The sequence below is a fragment of the Mustela lutreola genome, chromosome 1 (assembly GCF_030435805.1).
Source record: "Mustela lutreola isolate mMusLut2 chromosome 1, mMusLut2.pri, whole genome shotgun sequence".
Lineage (NCBI taxonomy): Eukaryota > Metazoa > Chordata > Mammalia > Carnivora > Mustelidae > Mustela > Mustela lutreola.
The window spans coordinates 1753182-1773277 of NC_081290.1; the positions used below are offsets into that span (position 1 = coordinate 1753182).

At 49.5% G+C, this 20096-nt stretch overlaps 1 protein-coding gene and 1 long non-coding RNA gene across 3 annotated transcripts in view; one reads left to right on the top strand and one right to left on the bottom strand.

Annotated features, from left to right (window-relative positions):
• The window catches only part of RASGEF1B (RasGEF domain family member 1B), a 148018-nt gene that overhangs the window by 77299 nt on the left and 50623 nt on the right, over nt 1–20096 (top strand). The gene's annotated exons all lie outside the window — the stretch shown is intronic.
• Nucleotides 12224–18103, bottom strand: LOC131819198 (uncharacterized). 2 transcript variants are annotated; one of them, XR_009349102.1, is made up of 4 exons: nt 17477–18103; nt 17275–17383; nt 16695–16889; nt 12224–12987 (listed from the first exon to the last, which is right to left on the bottom strand). It is a non-coding gene; the product is annotated as an uncharacterized LOC131819198 (long non-coding RNA). The 2 variants fall into 2 exon arrangements; XR_009349097.1 differs by lacking the exon at nt 16695–16889.

The window sequence follows — 20096 nt, forward strand, 5'->3', positions numbered from 1 at the left end:
TTCCATTCCCCACCCCCTCCTCCTTCTTCTCTTAGATTTTATAATTTGTTTTAAAGTAATCTCTGCACCCAACGTGGGGCTCGACCTCACAATCCTGAGACCCAGAGTCATATGCTCTACTGACCGAGGAGCCAGGCATGCTTCATTCTCTCTCTCTCTCTCTTTTTTTTTTTTAAGATGTATTTATTTATTTGAGAGAGAGAGAGAGAGCGCACAAGCAGGAGGGGCAGAGGGAGAGGGACAGAGACGCGGAAGCAGACCACCGAGTGAGGAGCCTGACACGGGGCTCGATCTCACGACCCTGAGACCATGACCTGAGCGGAAACCAAGAGTTGGACACGGAACCAATGTGCCAGCCAGCACCCTCCCGTCCCAATTCTGTTCTTTCTTAAAATGTACTTTGAACTTAATTTATTCCTCGATATGGACACATAATACGTAGGCAATTTCTTGGTTTCACAAACAACTCCCGTGGAAAACAGTGAGTCTTCAGCCGGCAGTTCGGTCCATTTTCACACCTGAAAGTCAGCTTCTGAGAGCTCGTTCTGTCTGGTTCTCGTAGCCCGTTCGTATCCCCAACTACCTCCGTTCCAGTGCGGTGCCTTCGTTGGTGCGGACACACGTCCTCCGGAGGTGAGATACTATTTACTGATGCTGTGCCGACATAAATGACGGTATACACCGAAGTTCAACGACTGGTTTCTAAACTTCCCAGAACATTTCCGTGGCTTGTGGCCACAGAGACGCGAGCATCAGCTCCCGGACCCTGCCTTGCGGCCCGCCTGTGTCCGGATGCCCTGCTGCCCCTCCGACGTCCGACCCCACGTGTGGGTCTCAGTATCCTTCTTTTTTTTTTTTTTTCTTAAAGATTTTATTTATTTGACAGAGAGAGGCAGTGAGAAAGGGCACACAGGCAGGGGAAGAGGGAGAGAGAGAAGCAGGCTTCCCGCGGAGCAGCGAGCCCGACGGGGGGCTCCATCCCAGGACCCTGGGATCATGACCTGAGCCAAGACAGACGCTTCAGGACTCCTGAGGTCTCAGGGACCTTGTGCTGCTTCTCTCACCCACGGGTCTGTCACTCCGTGTTGGCCGAGTACATGTTTGGTTAATTGATGTAGGAACAACCCGTCAACTTTCTGATACTGACTTAATTTTCCAGAATGCTCTTTCTCTTTGAGGGGAACTCATTAGGCTAAACTATTTCTATAAACCCCGTTCTTCTTAATAATTCTTGGTCTCTTTCCACACGCTTTAAACTGTCTGGACCAGCTCCTGAGGTTAGTTCGTACGGATCGAACCACCATATTGGTGAGGGGGAAGCCAGTCTGCAGCTTGCAGCAGGCCCCAGAGGAAGCATCTGGGACGCACAGACACCCTGGTGGCCCCACACACATGAACACGAGCACACGCCACACACACAGCGCCGCTCTAGCAGTTTCTGGGCATGAAGCCGGTGCTCGGTCCACCTGGATAGCAGCAGCCACGGCAGAGGCCGCTGTCATGACCCGAAGACCTCAGAGCTCAGACTCAGCTGGTTAGGATGAGACGCAAGTGTTGTCACCATTTGATCCCAATTTCCTCTTTTTGAGCTATTTCCCCCGTGAAGCTCTCCGTGCCGGGTTGGTCCATTTCCTGAAGACGTCTGCTCTGCTCATTCCTACCATCTTAAATCTTGTAAATTTTTATTATTTCTTAAATTGTATTCTTCCCCCAAAAGGAGTTTCCTATATTTTTTTTCGTTTTTAAAGTAGTTTGTTTTGCCTGTGCCAATTAAAATTCCCTGTGCCACAAAAGCCTAAATAAAACCCATCCCTTTCCCAGAACCAATCTTGGCACCTGCTGTTTACAAGCTCGAATACTTGTCCGTATGCGCCCTGATGGCTTCCCAGTTGTGTTTCTTTCACACATCTTGTTTCCTCAAGCAGAGGGAATGTTCTTCTGAGACATAATTTGGGTTTTCTACTTCCTCGTTTCTCAGTAACGCCTACCCCAGAGCTCGCTGGACTGCTGGGTGTTCTAAAGGTACCCATTAAGTTAGACCTTCTAGAAAGCATTTTCGAATTGGGAGGAAGAGACTGAACAGAGTGACTTCGTAGTATCCACCACGATGGGTATCCGTGCTTGGTTATCTGATGAAATTTCAACAAAACAACGCCAAGTGTGTGTTTATTAGCCTTATCTCTTCGAGGCGAAGAACGGGTGTTCACAAACACTTAGTGACTGACGCAGTGTCGCGCAGAGTATGCGCAGAGCTGGGTTTGAAAACACACGTGCTTGATGTCCTAGCTGCCCCCAGTATTGTCACGGTGGTCACGATCTGAAGAACATACAATTTTACAACTCATTCCTAGTGGGTAATTTGACGAAAAAAAAATAGTTTTGCTTCTAAAATGGCATTTTCATCTTTTTTGAAAAATGAGATTAAAATTGCATAAGGAACAGCTTCTCTTTATCAAAATATGGAAACGAGGGGGAATCGCTAGGGAAATAAAGTCAGTAGTTAAAGAAATAAAGTTTTACTCATCTTAGTTAACTATCAAAAAAATCACAAGGTTAGACAGACTTTAGGCTTCTCAGTTTCTGGGAGAGCAACCAGGTCCTCAAGGTATATTTTCTACTGCCTGTAAAAGGGTCTTTCAAAGACAGATTTTTTTCTTCCTTTCTCTCTTTAACTTTAAGAGACAAACTAATATAGTAGTACAAGTGTAATTTTGAACACTTCCCAAAATAAAATCTAGGCCCAAAATGCCAAGAAGGCAAAATGGCAAAAAAGGTCTCATAAAATTTTCTTGAAATCCAGTTCCTCCTTCTACCTCTGGACCACATGTGTCGCTCTCCACCTGCTCGCCCCCCTCCTGCCCTGGAAACAGAGTGTTTATTTTACTGTCTCTTCTCTATGGGGCTTTTTCTTTTTCACTGAATTTTTCTTTTTTTCCACAACTGAGTCCTGCGGTGGCCATGCCGGGTGTAGACGGACTGCTCTCCGGAAGCTGCTTGACACAGGCAGGGCGGCTCGTGCAGACGGAAGGAAGGACCCCGTGGTTCGTACGCAGGGCTCCGCCCCCTGAGAACCTCCTGAGCTCCCACAGAAAAATACATGTCCTTGACATCTTTCTTCCCCACAGCCCCCCCCGCCCCGTGAGCTCTGGAACTCTCCTCCCGTCCGTCCTCTCGCGGACAGACCTCGTTCTAGGCTGGATAACAAGAGGAAGACGGAAAGCATGAGGGGGAGGGAAGGGGCTTTTTGGAAGAGGTTGAAGCTTTCCTTACCAAAAAAAAAAAAAACCATTTCTCTTTATTCTAACCCCAGGCTTGTTTTCATTTTGAGCTATTAATTTGAAAAAGCTAATCAGTTGCCACAGGCATACACACATTGCCAAGACTGTGAAATACCTGCCCTCTTCTAATCAGCCCCGAAGTGATGATGATTTATGTGTATCTTGTGCACTTAGCCTGAAAAGCGCCGGCACTCTCCACCAGATGATTTGCCGAGATTATCCAGGAGGACTTTCTAATTCACACTGACGACCCAGAGGCCCAGGGAGGATCACAACAGTTCCACGATTGAACAACAGCGTGAACACACACTTTTTAAGAAATGAGAAACAAACCCCACTAAATCTAGGAGGAGACTCCACGAAGCTTAGTTTCCCCATTTATTCAGACAAGTGTCATTTTGCTTTGAATGTTTCTCATTCTCAATGGGGCACAAGTGGAAATGTGCCAGGAGCCCCCAAAGAGCAGGAAGGGTTACATGGCATGAGCTTTCCTTGCTGCTCTGCTACCAAATATTTACTGGGAAGCAGGATGCGTTTCTTCATTTAAATGAGAATTATTTGGTTTGGTTTAATGAAGCGAGAATTAACTGTTCGCTGGAACACTTAACCCACCGCTGTGATGTATTTGTCTTTATTAAGGAAACCTAATACGTTCCTGGCCGGTCACAGCAACACTTCCCCTCTGAGGGAGCTGGGAGGAGGAAGCCCATTGGCTCTAACTGCAGTGACAGCGGGAATTTGAGCAGCGCACTGAGAGTACTAAATGCTGCCGCTGTCCCCATCCAAGCTTGCGTTCCGTCTTCTGCCCAAATGCCAACCTGCTCTTCCCTGACCTCGACCACCCCCTTGAGTCCCACTCTGGGAATTCCGTCCCCACAGTGGCGCGCTCTCTCAAAGGAAAGCACAACCGGGCATCGTTAAGGGCCAAACCTGGCACAGCAACTTCTCTTGGCATTCTGCCATTCAAGTCAACAGCAGTGTTGACCCAAGTGAGATGATGAAATTATCTTGGGAACATCATAATCCTAGGGAACAGGGTTGCAAAAAGATTGGCTTCCACTTGCTTGAATTTGGCTTATCTTTTCCAAAAAGCCTTTCTCAAACTAAGGTGCATTTAATATTGTGATTAAAATATACTGGACATTCTAGTGAGATTTCCGAAGCAAAATATTTTTATTACTGGGTCATTGTAGTAGTAGAGATAAGGAGTCACGAGAAAAAGAGAGAAAAGAGGAGGAACTGAGGGTTAGTTTTTCAAATAGAAATTCTATTCGATGTGCTGTTTTACAACAGGGCTATTTCAGTGCCTGCCTCTCCAAGATCTCAGTATCTTTTACCAAAAGAATCCTTTCATTATTGCTATCTTAGGCTCTAAATTTTGTAACTTCAAAAATATGTGTTTTTTTCCCCAGTAATGAGAGAATCCTTTAATTTTTATAGCAGACCCGTGAAACATCATTTTGGTTGAGTGAGTATGTTTGTCCCTTTCTGTGGATCCTTGTTGCTGTTTCTAAACCTAATATTTTGAGAAAGAGACCCTGCACCGCCTGGAGTGGATAAGGAACAGGACCATCATAGGGCCTCGTTCTCTTTATGGCATTTGTTTTCCATTCAGTGTCGGAAACATGGAAAAATAGGCAGAAGAACACGGAATTCACTTGTTGTTTTGCATTAGCACCGCAGTTGTCAGTGTGTAAAGAGAATCGGTTGGACCCCAGAGGCCGACCTTGCCCAGGACTACGTGGATGGTTACTGACCGAGCGATTGTTGGGCGCGGAACACATAGATGTCCTGAGAAGACATCTGGGAAATTCGGCTTCTCACAAACGCCTGGTTGTCGTTAGAGGGAATCAACAGTTCCCGTGAAGATGCCCTCCAGCTCCTCTGGCCCAAGGTTTCTCTCTTCTCGCGGTCGCAGTCCCGGACTTCCTGAGGCTGTTCCATCCTAATGTGCCTGTTACCCACCAAAAGGGATGTCGTGGTGCATTCCCACCCCCACACACCCCCCTCCCCCCCCCGCAGCCCCCCCTCCCGTCTGCTTCTGTGGGTAAGCCCCGCCCACGTATCTGGATTGCCGCATAGTCCAGAACCCTGCTGGGGTTCCCTGTAAATGATAGTTTTAGGGTGTGTGGGGGGGACACGGTCAATCAAACATGGACTTAACTTCTACTGCGCCTCTTGGTGCTGAAATACAGTTTCTTTTTTCTCTGCTCTAAGCTCAGAAGTGGAGAGGAACAAGTCAATAACACACTTTTCAGCCGCCGTTATGCAAACAACCAGCACTTCTTTGCCCGTCAGGACCTCCCCTGGACACTTGCTTTTGTGAGGCTCCTCTGGGGCCAACAGAGAGACTCTTTAAAAAAAATAATAATAATTTCTTCTAATCTTTTTCTGCCTTCTCTTTTAAGATGTGAAGGCAGCAATTTCCTGGACTATTCATTAATAATTTAACCCCCCTATGATACCGGGGAAAGTATCAGGGAACATCACGTTTTGTAAGGACATATCTAGAAAACAGCTTCATCAGCAGGCGTCAGCTGTGTCCTGCCTGTGCCCCGCGACTGGACATGCCCGCCAGCAATCTCTGAATCCTGGGGAATAAATAACAACAAAATCCTTCCTAGGTTTTTTAGGTTATTTTGGGCCCTTAGTGTCCCAGATATAGAAATATGCAGGAAGAGATTTATTTGTACATTGAACTCCTTGCTCTGCATGGAATTATTCAAAGAATTATTTTAAAACGAAAATATTTTACTATACAAGGAGTGAGAGTGCAATCATGGAATGTTCCTCTTCCAGAAGTTGCTGTCGGGCAATCCCTGCTAAATGCAGGCCATGTCTGGCCTGAAAACATGCTTTTTGTGGTCTCTGTGTTGTGTTTTGTTGTGTTTTTTTAATTAATTGATGTAGGAGCCATTTTATGTGAACTGGAAATTTCACATAGTAATGGATTTACGGATTAAAAAAATCTGTCAGTAGCAGGTCTGCGCTACCCTTAGGTAAGAGCTAGGTAGCAACTGCCCCCTCCCTTTAAATGGGGCTCAGGCCCTCAGGAGCTGAGGGGTGCACCCCCTCATATCAGGCATACATCTTTTAGTTGGCCCTTTGGGGCAGCACAGGCTGCTTTTTTGCCACAGTTCTCCTCTGTGGATTACAAACCAAATCCCACTGTAGATCTGCCAAAGACATTTGCTTTTGTGATCACTCTCTTGACAAAGACCTTTTTGATGTCATAATCTTTATTAGAAATCATAAAGAGAAAGTATGGTAATGTTTTCTGAGCTCCTTAGGGACCTTCCTTTCCAGAAAGATGAACCGTCATTCCTTAAACACCCATCACGTACCAGGCGCCTTTCCTCCCCTATCTCTCAGGATCATTGCAACTCTCTCAAGTGGGTATTTTACAGACAAGGAAAGTGGAGCTCAGAGAGACTGAGTAATTTGCCCAAGATCACACAGCTGGCATTTCTGGCAGAACGAAGTTGCATTTCTAGGCCTGCCCGGTTCCAAAGCCCAGACTCGTCTACTAAACCTCCCTTCAGAGGACTCCAGGAGAATCTCGTACCTCTTACCACATCCCTGTCGAGGATAAGGAATTGAGTCAGAGAGGCGGAAGAGGGAAAGGGAAATTTTAAAGCTTTTTTAAATTTCTCAATGACTATGCCATCATTTCCTTATTAGGATGGCAATAAAATCACCTGTTTGGGTTTCTGTAATTCCTCGGGAGCTGTGAAACTTAAACTTACGTGTGGCTCCTGTAGGCAGCCGGAAGGCTGACATCCACACTTCTGCTTTTCCCCTGGCTGTGCAGACCCACTGCTCGGTTGCTGCCCAGCTGTATGGAGCTATAATTGTAATAAAAGTGGTTTAGTGCAAACCATACAGACATAATGGTCTTTGATTTCCCCCTAGGCTTTGAAAATCTCTCTTAATTATCTGCCCTTACGCTTGGAATTTCTTTGCCAAGTTCATCTTCATTTACTGAAGTGTCTCCAGAGCGCCACTTTTAGAGGAATTTCTTCAGAACTGGAAACTGGCCCAGAGCCCTCATGTCGGGAAGGTCGATGCAAGCGATAAAGTTGACTCGAAAACTTGCTCCAGCGAGACGATCACTTGGGGAGAGGGAGTCTGGCCCGCTCGGTAAGAAACGCCGTAGAGAGAGGAGTAAGGGCGGAAGAGAAGAACGGCCAGAACTGGGGGAATAACACTTTAGTCGTTGATTCTCTGGGTAGAGGAGAAGACCCTCCTTCTGCTTTGGGTAACTCCAAATTCCTGCTCATCCCAACCACTCCCACCACCTTCCCAATAACCCCGTCCAGAGTCTTCCATCCATCAGTGGCCCGTTCAGCCATCGCTGAGCATCTCTCCTTTCCCCTCGGTCCTCCTGCCCACTTACGCTCCCCTTTCACACGGACGACGGCACGTTACGACATATATGCAATTGTTTATTATGTGTCTCTCTCACCTTCATGTAAGCTGTTTGAGCTCAAGAACCTGGTCTGTTTGGCTGACTGCTATACCGTTATCATTTTGTCTGTGCGGGACACATAGTAGGAATTCAAGTTATTGAATTTTCAATATGTTCTTTATATCTGAAAGTCAATAAGATGTGGTTTCCACCTTCAGTTATTCATAGATCTTTTTTTTATTATTATTCAAGGGTTTTTTTACAGAGGCAGATACAAACACAAATGCGACTCATACTCTACCTTGACTTATGTTCACGACTTTAGCAGAAGTACTTTAACCGATTACCACTGGATTCCTTGGGTGTGATGGTTATTTCTAGCTGTCAACTTGACAGGCTCATAGTGTATACAGATTTTGGTCAAACATTACTCTGGGTGTGCCTATGAGGGTATTTCTGGGTGAGATTAACATCTGAATCTGTAGACAGTGCAAACTGTCTTCACTAATGTGGGTGGGCCTTGTCCAATCAGTTGAAGGCATGAATAGAACAGAAAGACTGCTATTGCGGCCATCACACTTACCCTCATCCCATAAAAGTAAGAGGGGACCCCTCCTGCCTGGCTGCTTTGATGCTGGTCTGTTCGGTTCTCCACACTTAGACTGAAACAGCTCTTCTTGGGTCCCAAGCCTGCCAGCTTTCAGACTAGAACTTATACCATTAGCTCTTAGGCCTTCAGATTCTGACTAGGACCACGCATCGGCTCTCCTGCATCTCCAGCTTGCCCACTTCTTGGGACTTCTCAGACTCTGTAATCACCTGAGCTGATTCCTTATAATAGGGGTAGATCCGTGACAGACGATACACAGACGGATGGAAGACAGACAGATGATAAATTTCTAATGGTTCTGTTCTCTGGAGAGCCCTGATACAATGGGCCAGACGTGCTAATTTTGAAAGCGTCATGTCCTGCTTCTCTTAGAAGCAGGTGTCAAAAGGAAGGCATTGTGCGGGAGGTTTAGTGAGGAAAGTGCCTGGGAAGGATAAGGGTTAAAGTGGGGGAGGGAAGGAGCAGGCAGGGGGCGCCTCTGGCGTATAGTGCAGGTCTGAGATCCAGGAAAGGGAAGAGGGAAGGAAGGGTTGAGTAGGAAGAGTTTCAGACCAGGGCAGAATTCTGAGAAAGTTTTGACCATCCTGCTGGAAAGTCCCCAAGCCAAAAGTGCCCATAGGAGGAATCCCCCCTTGAGCCAGGAATGGCCCAGTTCTAATTCCCCAGTGTTCGTCTGGAGCAGCCTTAGGGGAAGTGTGGCCTCTCAGTGAATGCTCAGGAGATCCAAAATATGGCAGCTGAAGGCAACGCTCCACCACAGGTTCTCTCCGAGGGGCATCTCAGCAGGGCGCCCTCATGCCCTCTCTTCCAGAATGGCTTTCTGAGGCTGAGGGAGGACTCGTGCATGTTTCAGTAAATACAGAATCTCTGGGGGGAGGACCGCACATTTTTAAGGAGGGGCTTTCAGGGGCTTCTCGTGGAGCGCATGATCTTAGACTGTGTGATTACCACATCCAGTGTCAGCGTTGTCTCTGCCCACGGCCAAGAATAGGGTATGGTGGCGGGGTCTAAGGAGAGCGGGCTGTGGCAAGCAGACTGCGGCCCTGCCAAGGCCAGGGGCACGGGGACAGCAAGCACCTGCCGTCCCAAGTGATGGGAGGAGGGCCTGGTGCGGGAAACCAGTCAGGGCCTGGGCAGCTTTGGGGCCCACACCCGACTTGACAGACCTCTGGCGGAGACTTTGAGGATCTGGATACCTTTCAACAGCGCTAGGAGGAATATGGCGGCCCTCAGCTTCCCTAAGTTGGAGCAGAAAATCTCCTGCGAGTGGGCAGGAAAAGATTCTAGGCCGCCTGTTCTTCTGGCAAACAAACTAGTGCTTGTTTGTGTTAAATGGTTATAAATCGAGTTCTTTCTTTTAGTTCTCCTTTAAGATCAAAATTTATTAGCAACTCAGAAAATTTGTGTGGGCTGGGCTTTCCCTGTAAACATTTCTCTCCATTAATGTATTTCCCCAATTCTACAAATTAAGAGAACTGCCACCTGAAACTTGCAAGAAAAAAAAAAAAAGAAAAAGAAACATTTGTCAATTAATTTTGATGGAATTATAGTGACAAAACATTAGCACGGGACAGGGATTTGGAAATCCTTTACTGTTACACGTAGGGAAGTTAGAGCCCAGAGTAATGAGTGGTGTCCCAAGATCACTGGGCTGATAATGCGGGAAGAAGGCTGGAACCCAAAGTTGTCATTTTGGGGCCAGACCTTTGCCCACCTTGGCAGCCTCGTGTTCTTCTCTGATCGTACCTTGCTCTTTTTAAGCACAACCTTGGTGAGCCAAAGAGTTTTTGTTTTCTGGGAAATCACATTTTTCTCTGGCTGAGAGTTTAGTGACTTCATATGAGAAGGAAAACAAAACACAGTGCCGTGCTCCAGGAGCCCACACAAACTCCATCGCCTTGACACCTGACCACGGCCAAAGCTAAGGTCAGTCCTGTGGGGGGAAGGGCGGAGAGGCTGAGGGCCTGGACGCCCGCGCGGTAGCGGTAGAGCCGACCTCGGCCACGCAGTGGATGCGGGACCCGGCGGCGGCCTGGCCGCGGCCTCGAAATTTCTTCTGCCGCATCCTTGACAGTTATCTAGGAGGACACGGAGCCCCAGAAGAAGCAAGTCCGGACCGGGACACACACCCTTCCGGCTCTCAGCCCCATGACTGTCCACAGCAAACTACCTTGGAGAGTCCAAGGAAGAGGCTTTAAATGGAAGGTGTGCGAGCGCCAGTGAGGAAATCGCATCCATGGGAGCGCTTCGGCCGCGCCGTCACCGTGGAGCTCTCCCGGGTTCTGGCCGCTCCGAGCGCTTTCCTTGGCCGGGCCGCCCTTGCACGGGTGAGCCTCGACCTCGCCATGGCAGTCCCAGCGACGGGTCCCAGACCCCGGGGGCCTGCGCCAGCGGAGGCTCGTTTCCCATGTGTGGGTCCGGGCTGGGGCAGCCGCTTCCGCGCAGGGTCCGGCAGGAAGGACACGACCCCACTGAGATGGGTCGGCCGCGGGGCAGAGGCAAAAGGGCACAGTGGCCCCGAAGGCTCTGTTCGGTCACGGCACATGTCACTTCTACTTAAAGTCCGCAGGTCTGAGCAGGTCACATGACCAAGCCTGATGCCAGTGACAGGACCACAGCCAAGTCCAGCGACAGTGAGCAGCGATGTGGGGCGGCCCGGAGACGTTTCAGACACAGACGCACAGTAACGCAGACGTATCCTAGCTAACGTGCAGTGTCCCTGCAACAGTTTCAGACACAGACACTTTGTAACACAGACGTATCCTAGCTAACGTGCAGTGTCCCTGCAACAGTTTCAGACACAGACACTTTGTAACACAGACGTATCCTAGCTAACGTGCAGTGTCCGTGCAACAGTTTCATACATAGTAACACAGATGTATCAGACACAGACACACAGTAATGCAGACGTATCCTAGCTAACGTGCAGTGTCCGTGCAACAGTTTCAGACACAGACACTTTGTAACACAGACGTATCCTAGCTAACGTGCAGTGTCCGTGCAACAGTTTCAGACACAGACACATTGTAACACAGACGTATCCTAGCTAACGTGCAGTGTCCGTGCAACAGTTTCAGACACAGACACATTGTAACACAGACGTATCCTAGCTAACGTGCAGTGTCCGTGCAACAGTTTCAGACACAGACACATTGTAACACAGACGTATCCTAGCTAACGTGCAGTGTCCCTGCAACAGTTTCAGACACAGACACTTTGTAACACAGACGTATCCTAGCTAACGTGCAGTGTCCCTGCAACAGTTTCAGACACAGACACTTTGTAACACAGACGTATCCTAGCTAACGTGCAGTGTCCGTGCAACAGTTTCAGACACAGACACATTGTAACACAGACATATCCTAGCTAACGTGCAGAGTCCAATGAACAGTTTCATACATAGTAACACAGATGTATCAGACACAGACACACAATAATGCAGACGTATCCTAGCTAACGTGCAGTGTCCGTGCAACAGTTTCAGACACAGACACATTGTAACACAGACATATCCTAGCTAACGTGCAGAGTCCGATGAACAGTTTCATACATAGTAACACAGATGTATCAGACACAGACACACAATAATGCAGACGTATCCTAGCTAACGTGCAGTGTCCATGCAACAGTTTCATCACAGAAGGCAGGAACACGTCCGAAACAGGCCTGCGGCCCTCACAGGGAACCACCACCGCCCCGTGTCAGCTTTTGTCGTCGTCAGCCACAAAACGTAGGAACAGGGGACACCGCTCGGCGCCCCCCGTTCATGCAGACGCGACAGAGCTGGTGTCTGAGGGCAGCCGGCGCTGTGGCCCCCACGGAAGTCGCGGGGCCCCGCCACTGCTCACACGCGCTGCCGTCTGTCCGCAGCCCCGTGACGCGGCTGCCCGTGCCCCGCGCCCTCTGCCCGCGGGTGCGGCCTGTCCTGGCCTCGCAACGCGCCTCAGACACCGGATCCTCCAACCCACGGCCGCTCCCTCAGCCCATGACGACACGCTGAGCACCGGTGAGCGCGGCACAACAGGGGACAGTCGGCGGAGCGCGGTTAGAGGATCACTCGGAAGTGGGGGACCGGCCTTTCTCACAGGCCTGGTCTGGACAGCCACCGCCCGAGCCGTGGGACTGAAGTCAGAATCGTGACGTGGCTGACCCCAAGAGAAGCTGCCGCGGGGAAGTGATAAGAGATTTCGTCCTGGGGGAGGCCTAGAGAAGGGAGAGGGAATGGCGTTTAGTTGAGCCTCAGAAGGAGAAGGAGGGTGTGAACCTGTGCGGGGCAGGGGAGGCCTGGAGGCCGGAGGAAGGCAGGAAGGAAGGCAGCACACGCGTGTGAGCTCCAGGCCCCCACTCGGCAGGAGCAGCAGAAGCCCTTATGTCTTGTCTCCGCAACGCTTATGGTAGCAAAATCAGGATGACCTTTGTCACTTGATTTTAAACTGCTGTTCCTGTACCAGGTCACATCACCTGTCGTGACTAATAATGACTATTTCTAGAGCTCCCGTAATCATCCTTGCATAACACAATTACATTGCATCGTGTTTAATAAGCACCAAAGCATGACTTTGGTAAACATTATTTTCTACAATATATCAAATATTTACGAGTCCTGTGTTGGCTTTTCTTCATCCTTAAAAACGATGGCAGCTGCCTTGAAGAAGGAGAGCAGACTTGCTGTCTTTAAACGGCCGGGAGCTCTGCGGTAAAACACGGTGGAAAGTGTCGTCATTTTAGAGGGAAAATTGTTTTCATTCATTCAATCATTCATTCACTCAACCCGCAAATATTTAGTGAGCACGTAGTATAAACAAGCAACTAGTCTAGGTACCAGGGAGGCAGCAACAGACAAGAGGCACAGATTTCTGGCCCTGTGCATTGTGCCTTTTGCTGAGTATGTAAAGCGATATAATGAGAACCAAAAAGCTAAACTGCACATTTATGGAGGAGGCAGACCTCGATTGTCCGGCTGACTAGTATCGTTTTCTTCTGCAGAATGTGGGTCGTCACTGAGTACCTTCTGCCGGGAAGCTGACGTGAGAGCCAGGCTCCGGGGGGTTGAGCAGGTGGCACTGTGCGTTGTGTTTTGGCGGAGTGAGTTAGAAAGGGACTTGAAACGGAGAAGGGACATCCAGAAAACATCTGACATCCAGGAAACAGGAACGCGGTCCCGAACGGGGGTGGTCAGAATGGACACGAAGCCCGGACAGGGCCTGAAACATTGCCGGGAGGTGCAGGAGCAGGACAGGAACCCCCAGCGGTGTCTACGGGAGACCAAGGTGGACAAAAGAATCCAAGTTCCCTGGTTTGCAGCTTCGTCTCGGGAAGGGTGAGGTGGTTCAGCTGTAGAGCGGGCACTGGTACCAGAACCCCCCAGCAGCGAAGTTCGGCCCGAGACCTAACAGCTGTGAAGCTCTGGGTAGGTTACTTAACCTCTCTGAGCTCCGTCTGCCCAACCTTTAAAAGCGAAATGTAGCCCCTAACCTGTAGGACTGAGCAGGTCAGTAATGTCCAGAGCACAGACTGTGCTCTCAATGACCACACTATCATGGAGACAGGCAGGTGCCCTGGCTTGGGGCGTGCATCTAAAGTAAGCAGGAGCCGTCCAGAAACAAGAGTGAGGCGGACACGCACAAAGGCGGGAGCCTTGGGGGAGCCCCATTATCAGCTGTAACAGCACTTTCATGGCAGGACGTCCACAGGGGGATGGCAAGTCGGGAATCAGAGACATAGGAGGCTCCCATGAGTCCCCATATTGATTAATAATAACAACATATTAACATTTATTTTTGGGCGTTACTGTACTAAACAGCTGACCGGCTTAGCTCCATTAGCTCTCACAGCAAGCCTAGAAGGAAGATAGGGTTGTCTTCACTGTCTTATAAATGAAAAAACTGAGATTCAGTTGGCCAAACTGAGCCCGCTTATGGGGGGCAGAACTCGAATTCAGGTCCCGCTGACACCCACGCCCTTCATATCCAAGGTCTGGAGTGGGAAACTGGGGGTGGCCCGGGATTTGGTTTGAGAACTCGAACTCCCCTGCCCAAGCAGACACACCCAAGCCACCACGGAGGCTCTCCCCGCTGTGCTCAGGAAGAAATGAGGTCAGTCTGACGGGAACCACCCTTCCCACCTGAGCAACCCCCTTTGTGGACTGGAGTTGATTCTTCTGGTTCCTTTCAATCCCAGTCAATCAGCTTCTCGTGGCCACAGACGGCTCTTTGGGTTCTAGAAAGGCAGTCACAGTCCTTCCAGGCGGACTCTCCTTTCTCTGGGAATTTTGACCAAGCCCCCAGGGCTGGGAGCCAATGCCTTGGAAGTACTCCAGCCCAGAAGACAGGACCCAGGGTCACTCTGGGCCTCCGCCATTTACTACCTGCGATTTGGGGCAAGGCCCTATCCTTCTGGGGCCTCTTTTCGTTCCTCTCTTGCAAAGCAGAGATAATGACCCAGGCTCGCATCAAACAACAGGGAAATGAAGGCGTCTGCAGAAGGAATCAGTATGTAACCGTCTGCTGTTTCTGTGACATCGCCGGGTCCTGACAGGGGCCAGCTGGGGGCAGTGAGGAAAATCTGGGCTCTTTGCCCCCAGAAGATGTCAAGGTCTTGAGCCCCAAAATGCTTGAACTGACCCCCTCATCAGACTACCATGAACTTCAGTAAAACCTATTTTAACTCCTCTTTTGTTTCCCAAGTGCAGCCATAGTGAGTCATTTTCCCCTCGGGAACAAGTGTCACCTTCGCAGTTCTGCCCCTTCTATTTTGATGTTAATTTTAGCATTACCTGTGTGGATTGCTGGGTTTTGATCCAAAACAAGCCCTGCCCAGAATAGAACAGAGACAGCTCTCTGACTCACTTCACAGCTTAAGACTCCAGCATGTTAATAGCTTTGCCATTTCTCAGGGAGCAGATTCCGGCAACAGAGCCTACTGTGGTGTTCTGGCCTCATAATTTTCGGCAGGAGGATCTGACAAAAGTCCATGGCACAAAGGTGTCACCTGCTAGCTAGTGTTTGGGAAGAATTTGAAAATATCAGAAGAAAGCTCTGTGCAGACTGTCCTGTGTGTTAGTTAGTTCGGGGAGCTTGACTTTGCTTTTTCTGTTAAGCCAATCCCCTTAGAATATTACCTCATCCCAGTGAGCAAAGACCTGCCTTTTTCCTGAACCGTCCGCTTCTCCCTTGCAGGGTCTCACAAGCAGGCATTTTCTTGTTTTTCTTTTTCTTTTCTCTTAATGTACGATCTGGCCTGTCGAAGGAGACACCAAAATGCCAGGGCAGTCGAGCGAATGATCGGCATTTACGCGGGGCCCCGCCGCGTGTTCGAACCAGAAGGACGACAGAGCTGAGTGAGTGGGGGTCTCTCTGCGTGTGGCTTTGTGCAGCAGGCCTGCCAAGCATTACTATTCCAGCCCTCAAACCTGCGCCAGACTGTTAATATCTTAATGCTTATTCGCGTGTCAGGGAGTGCCGGCAGATGTCACGGAGAACGGGGCTGTCAACAAGGCAATTACTTACATTCACAGGGTGACGGCGGCAGTCTGTCAGGTAGCGTTTGAAGAGAAGGGAGCAGAGGGGAAAAAAGAAGGTGGCAGCAAACAGGCTGGGGGAGGGTCCTCTTTCGATGGATAAATTGTTTAAAGACATCTCATTTCCCCTCCGTTCCTAGAGCTAAACCCCAGATACAGCAGTCACAGGTCAATCAGGAAACCAGACGTCCTTGTCTGTTTCTGGGGGCTTCGGCGAGAGCCGGCAGACTGGAGCCTTTTGTGTGTGACCCACGACAAATAACTCAGGTTCTTTCCCGAGCGGCGGGAGTGCGTTCACCGGGCGTCGGGAGACACCCATGGTTTTCCAGACATGACCGGTTTCACTCAACAGCTACTGACCACCGGCTCTGCACTCGCTGTGGTGAATGACCCAACGGCTGAATGGACACGGGACGTTTATTTTGAAACACATTCTTTACACTGGAGAGAGGAAAAGGCGTCCTCTTTGCTGCGCCGTTTTAAGATCGAGAATCTGAGCTCGGTAGAATTCCGCCCGTGCGGCCCTGACGGAGCCCGCCGGGGGCTTGCCAGTGCGACAGAGGGGGCTGCGGACTGGAGCTTCTGGAGAAAGACTTGTGGGCGATCCTGCCTTGGAAAGCTTCCCTTAGTTCTGGATTTGCCGCGGTGATTCTATTTATTGCCTCCTTATGCCTGTACAGCTCTTTTCCTGTCTGTTTCTTCACTGGTCTTGACACCCCCTGGTCCTGCATGTACATGTGTGCGCTGGGGGGGGGGGGCAGGCACTGTTGGCATCCGTCAGTTCTCAGATACACGGGGAAAAGCCCACGTGTAGCTACAAAATTTGCCTTTGAAATGAAAGGTCAGGACCCCCAGAATCACCCTGGAAACATGAGATACCTCCAGTGCTTGTCCCTGATGATGAGAAAAACACCGCTGCGTGGCGATGCCGTTCAGAGTCGCGGCGGCTCCTGGGGCTGCCTCGCTCAGTGTCCCACGCCTCCTATTTCACAGCCCCTCCACTGTTTTAGAAGCTCTCCCAGAAGCAGGAGGAGAGAGGAAGTCAGCACCATGTGTGAGTTGCTTCTAGACTCCCTAAGGAAAAGCAAATATTGTACTGATGGAAAGTCCAGGCCTAAAGGTGCCCAGGAGTGCAGGAATTGAGGCCGGGGACTTTCCCCCCGAGCACCTGAGTCACCTGAACTCCTGAAATACACCTGCCATGGGGACTAGCCTCAGGGGAACCAAACCAGTGGCTTGAACGTCGAGGCAGTGACAGTCTAGACGTCCCTTGGCCAGGGAGGTGGCCCTGGTCGATCCCCCTGGACCCCACTCCCCACCCCCCTTCCTGGCCAGCTCCTGACCCTGCCCCAGATGAAGTGGTGCGGGGTTGGGATTCGGGGTAAGAGTGCGCTCCTGCCGCATCGGCACAGCCCCCCACGAGCATGCGGCCTCCCTGCTGGTCTGGCCGTGGACTCACCGACTGCCCGGGACACTCCTCCAGCCGTCGTGCATGAGGCTCCCGGCCGTTTCCCGTGTCCCTGACCCTTTGATGTGCTCTCCTCAAGGGGGCAGAGGCAGATTCCCGTCTGAAAAATGTGGGATCACTGAATCATCCCCCGGGGGTCTTCCAGGGACACCTCGCATGGCAGGAAGGAGTCCGTGGGTTTCCGTCAACTTACCTCACAGCGTCCCTGCTTTTCCTTGCGAAGCTGAAGCAGAGTCATGGGGCCAGAGGCTCTCTGTGGCCCTCATAATGGCTCGGGAGAGTGGAGCTTCTCCACCCCACCTCACCTGCCTTGTCCACACCCACCCGGCGAGGTCAGTCCAGCCCTTCCTCCCGCGTGCTGCAGCAGTAAGGTCTGGGGAAGAGCGTGCACGTCAGTCCGTCCATCCAGGGACTCGGGCTGAAGAAGTACTTAAAGCCACAGAGAATGTGCTACCAGCCGGACAGAAGCAACGTCATGACAGAATCCTGAGGCATCAGAAAAAACATGAGCGAAGCATCGGGTTTCCTGTCCGCGTCTAGTTCCCATTTGGTTCCCTCCCAGGTACTGCTCATTGTACCGAAGCGCTCTCCTTGTCAACAGTTAAAATCCGTAGCATTTTCAAGTCATTTTCTCTTTCTTCCCACTCCTTTCCGTGTTCATGATTGCTAAATATATTATTCTAAATCTTCCTGTTTCCTATATCCTCATCTCTAAGTGGATACGGGTCAGAGAGTAAAGGGAAAATTAAAAGTAACAAGGCTATCACTATCACTAATTGAGTAGTTACTAAGTGCTGGGATAATGTCCTGAACCATTGCCCCTGTGTTATAGGTGAGGATTAGGGTTTAGAAATGTTAAACAATTCCAGGTCTCTTGTTTGTAATCCCAGCTCAAAGGCCAAAGTCCCTCAGGGCCTGTCTGGGACCAAGACAGATGCCAATTTAATGTTTATATAATCTTAGAACATCTCATATATTTCCTTCATGCTTCTTATGAAATTTTGTAATTTTACATTTTTTGTGTCATTATTTGATAAGTATTTCTCTCCCCTAGACGCTCAGTTGGCAGATAGCAGAAACCACATCTATTTTTGCGACCGCTGAGCCTGATATACAGTAAGATTATAAGACACATTGAATGAATATTGGAATGACTTACTTAATGAATAAATGAGTTCTTATCTGTCCAACCCCAGAAATCCAAGGTTTTAGTGTAGGCAGCAAGATTGCTATTTTAATGACGTTCTAGGAGACAGAGTATGTAAAGCACCATGTAATAGGCCACATTAAGTCCTGCGAGCCGGACGGCCTGGGTTTAAGTCCCAGCTCAGTGGTGGCTTTTCCGGCTGTTTGATCTTGGACACGTTACCTGACCTCCCTGTGTCTCAGTTTCCTCATCTGGAAAGTGGAGATAGTAATAGAACTCTCCCCTCACACGGTTATGAGCATTAAATGAATGCATGACCTCTCAGAAGAGTGCACGGTACTTAGAAAGCTCTGTGTATGTGTTAGATATTATCACCACTCGGAAATTTACTTAGCACGGGGGGGGGGGGGGGGGAATACCCCAGGCTAGTTTCATTCAGAGTCCTATGTGATAGTATTTATTCACGGATCCAAAGCCTCTGTTCTGGTCCTTCTTGTTTTTGTTTGTTTTTTTACTTAAGATTTTATTTATTTACTTGACATACAGATCACAAGTAGGCAGAGAGGCAGGCAGAGAGAGAGGAGGAAGCAGGCTCCCTGCTGAGCAGAGAACCCGATGTGGGGCTCGATCCCAGGACCCTGAGATCATGACCTGAGCCCAAGGAGAGGCTTTAACCCGGATCCTAACGGTGTTCCCCTCGAAGACGTGGCCCCAGGTTTTTCACTCTCAAGCAGAAAATACCCAACATGAGTCCATCTGGAGATTTCTACTAATCTTTTACCCCAAAGGTTCAGAAAGGAAATATTTAGCAAAGATCAGTTATTTTAAAATTTTGAGCACACATTATAAATATATATTTTTAAATATCTACCACCCTGTTGGGCCCACACCCTCCATGGTCCTCACCAGTAACTGTGGAATGAGGCAGATGGTCAAGGGCCTGACCTAGAGGCCCTCTGTCCCAGATTTCATCACGTCCTGCACCTTATTGACCCGTAGTCCTTAACTGTGTCTTGTCTGCCATCTTACGTCTTGTCTGCTGTCCTTCTGTGCCTTTTCTGATCGTTTTTTCCATTGTTCCTCCAGCCTTCCTGTGACCATGGCCCTTTGCCGCTTCCCATTCTCCACGTATTCTCAAGGCTCAAGGTGAAATCATAGCAGAGACTTAGAAGAGCGACACATTCAGTCATAATACCTGTGTGGGGATTTGTCTCCACTTCTGCTCCCAACGGGCTACTTGCCTTGGAGCAAGTTATTCAACCTTTCTGGCTTTCTTCACGCTCATCTGTAACAGTGAGACGAATTCTCCACGATGCGTGTTTTGGAATCAGGTTCACCTTCCTCTGCCCTGTCTGTCCGTATCTGTGTCAGAACCGCGGTCACAATAGCACTATTTTCAACAGACCCTTTCCCAAGTCTTTCCTCTCCACCGTGTCTCTTCGTCCCCGTATCAGAATGGCGAGGTCTTCCTGTTAGGCTCTCACTGTATTTCCAGATAAGGACACTGAGCTAAGACAGAGCAGGATGTGTGACTTGGCAGCATCACGGAGACCCTAGAGCCCAGGCGTATTTTACTGGGGCCTGTCAGGCTTTTCTGCTCCACACGCTGTATGCATGCATGGGGCAAAACACTAGCGACACAGCAACAGTCCCACAGGTTTTTGTA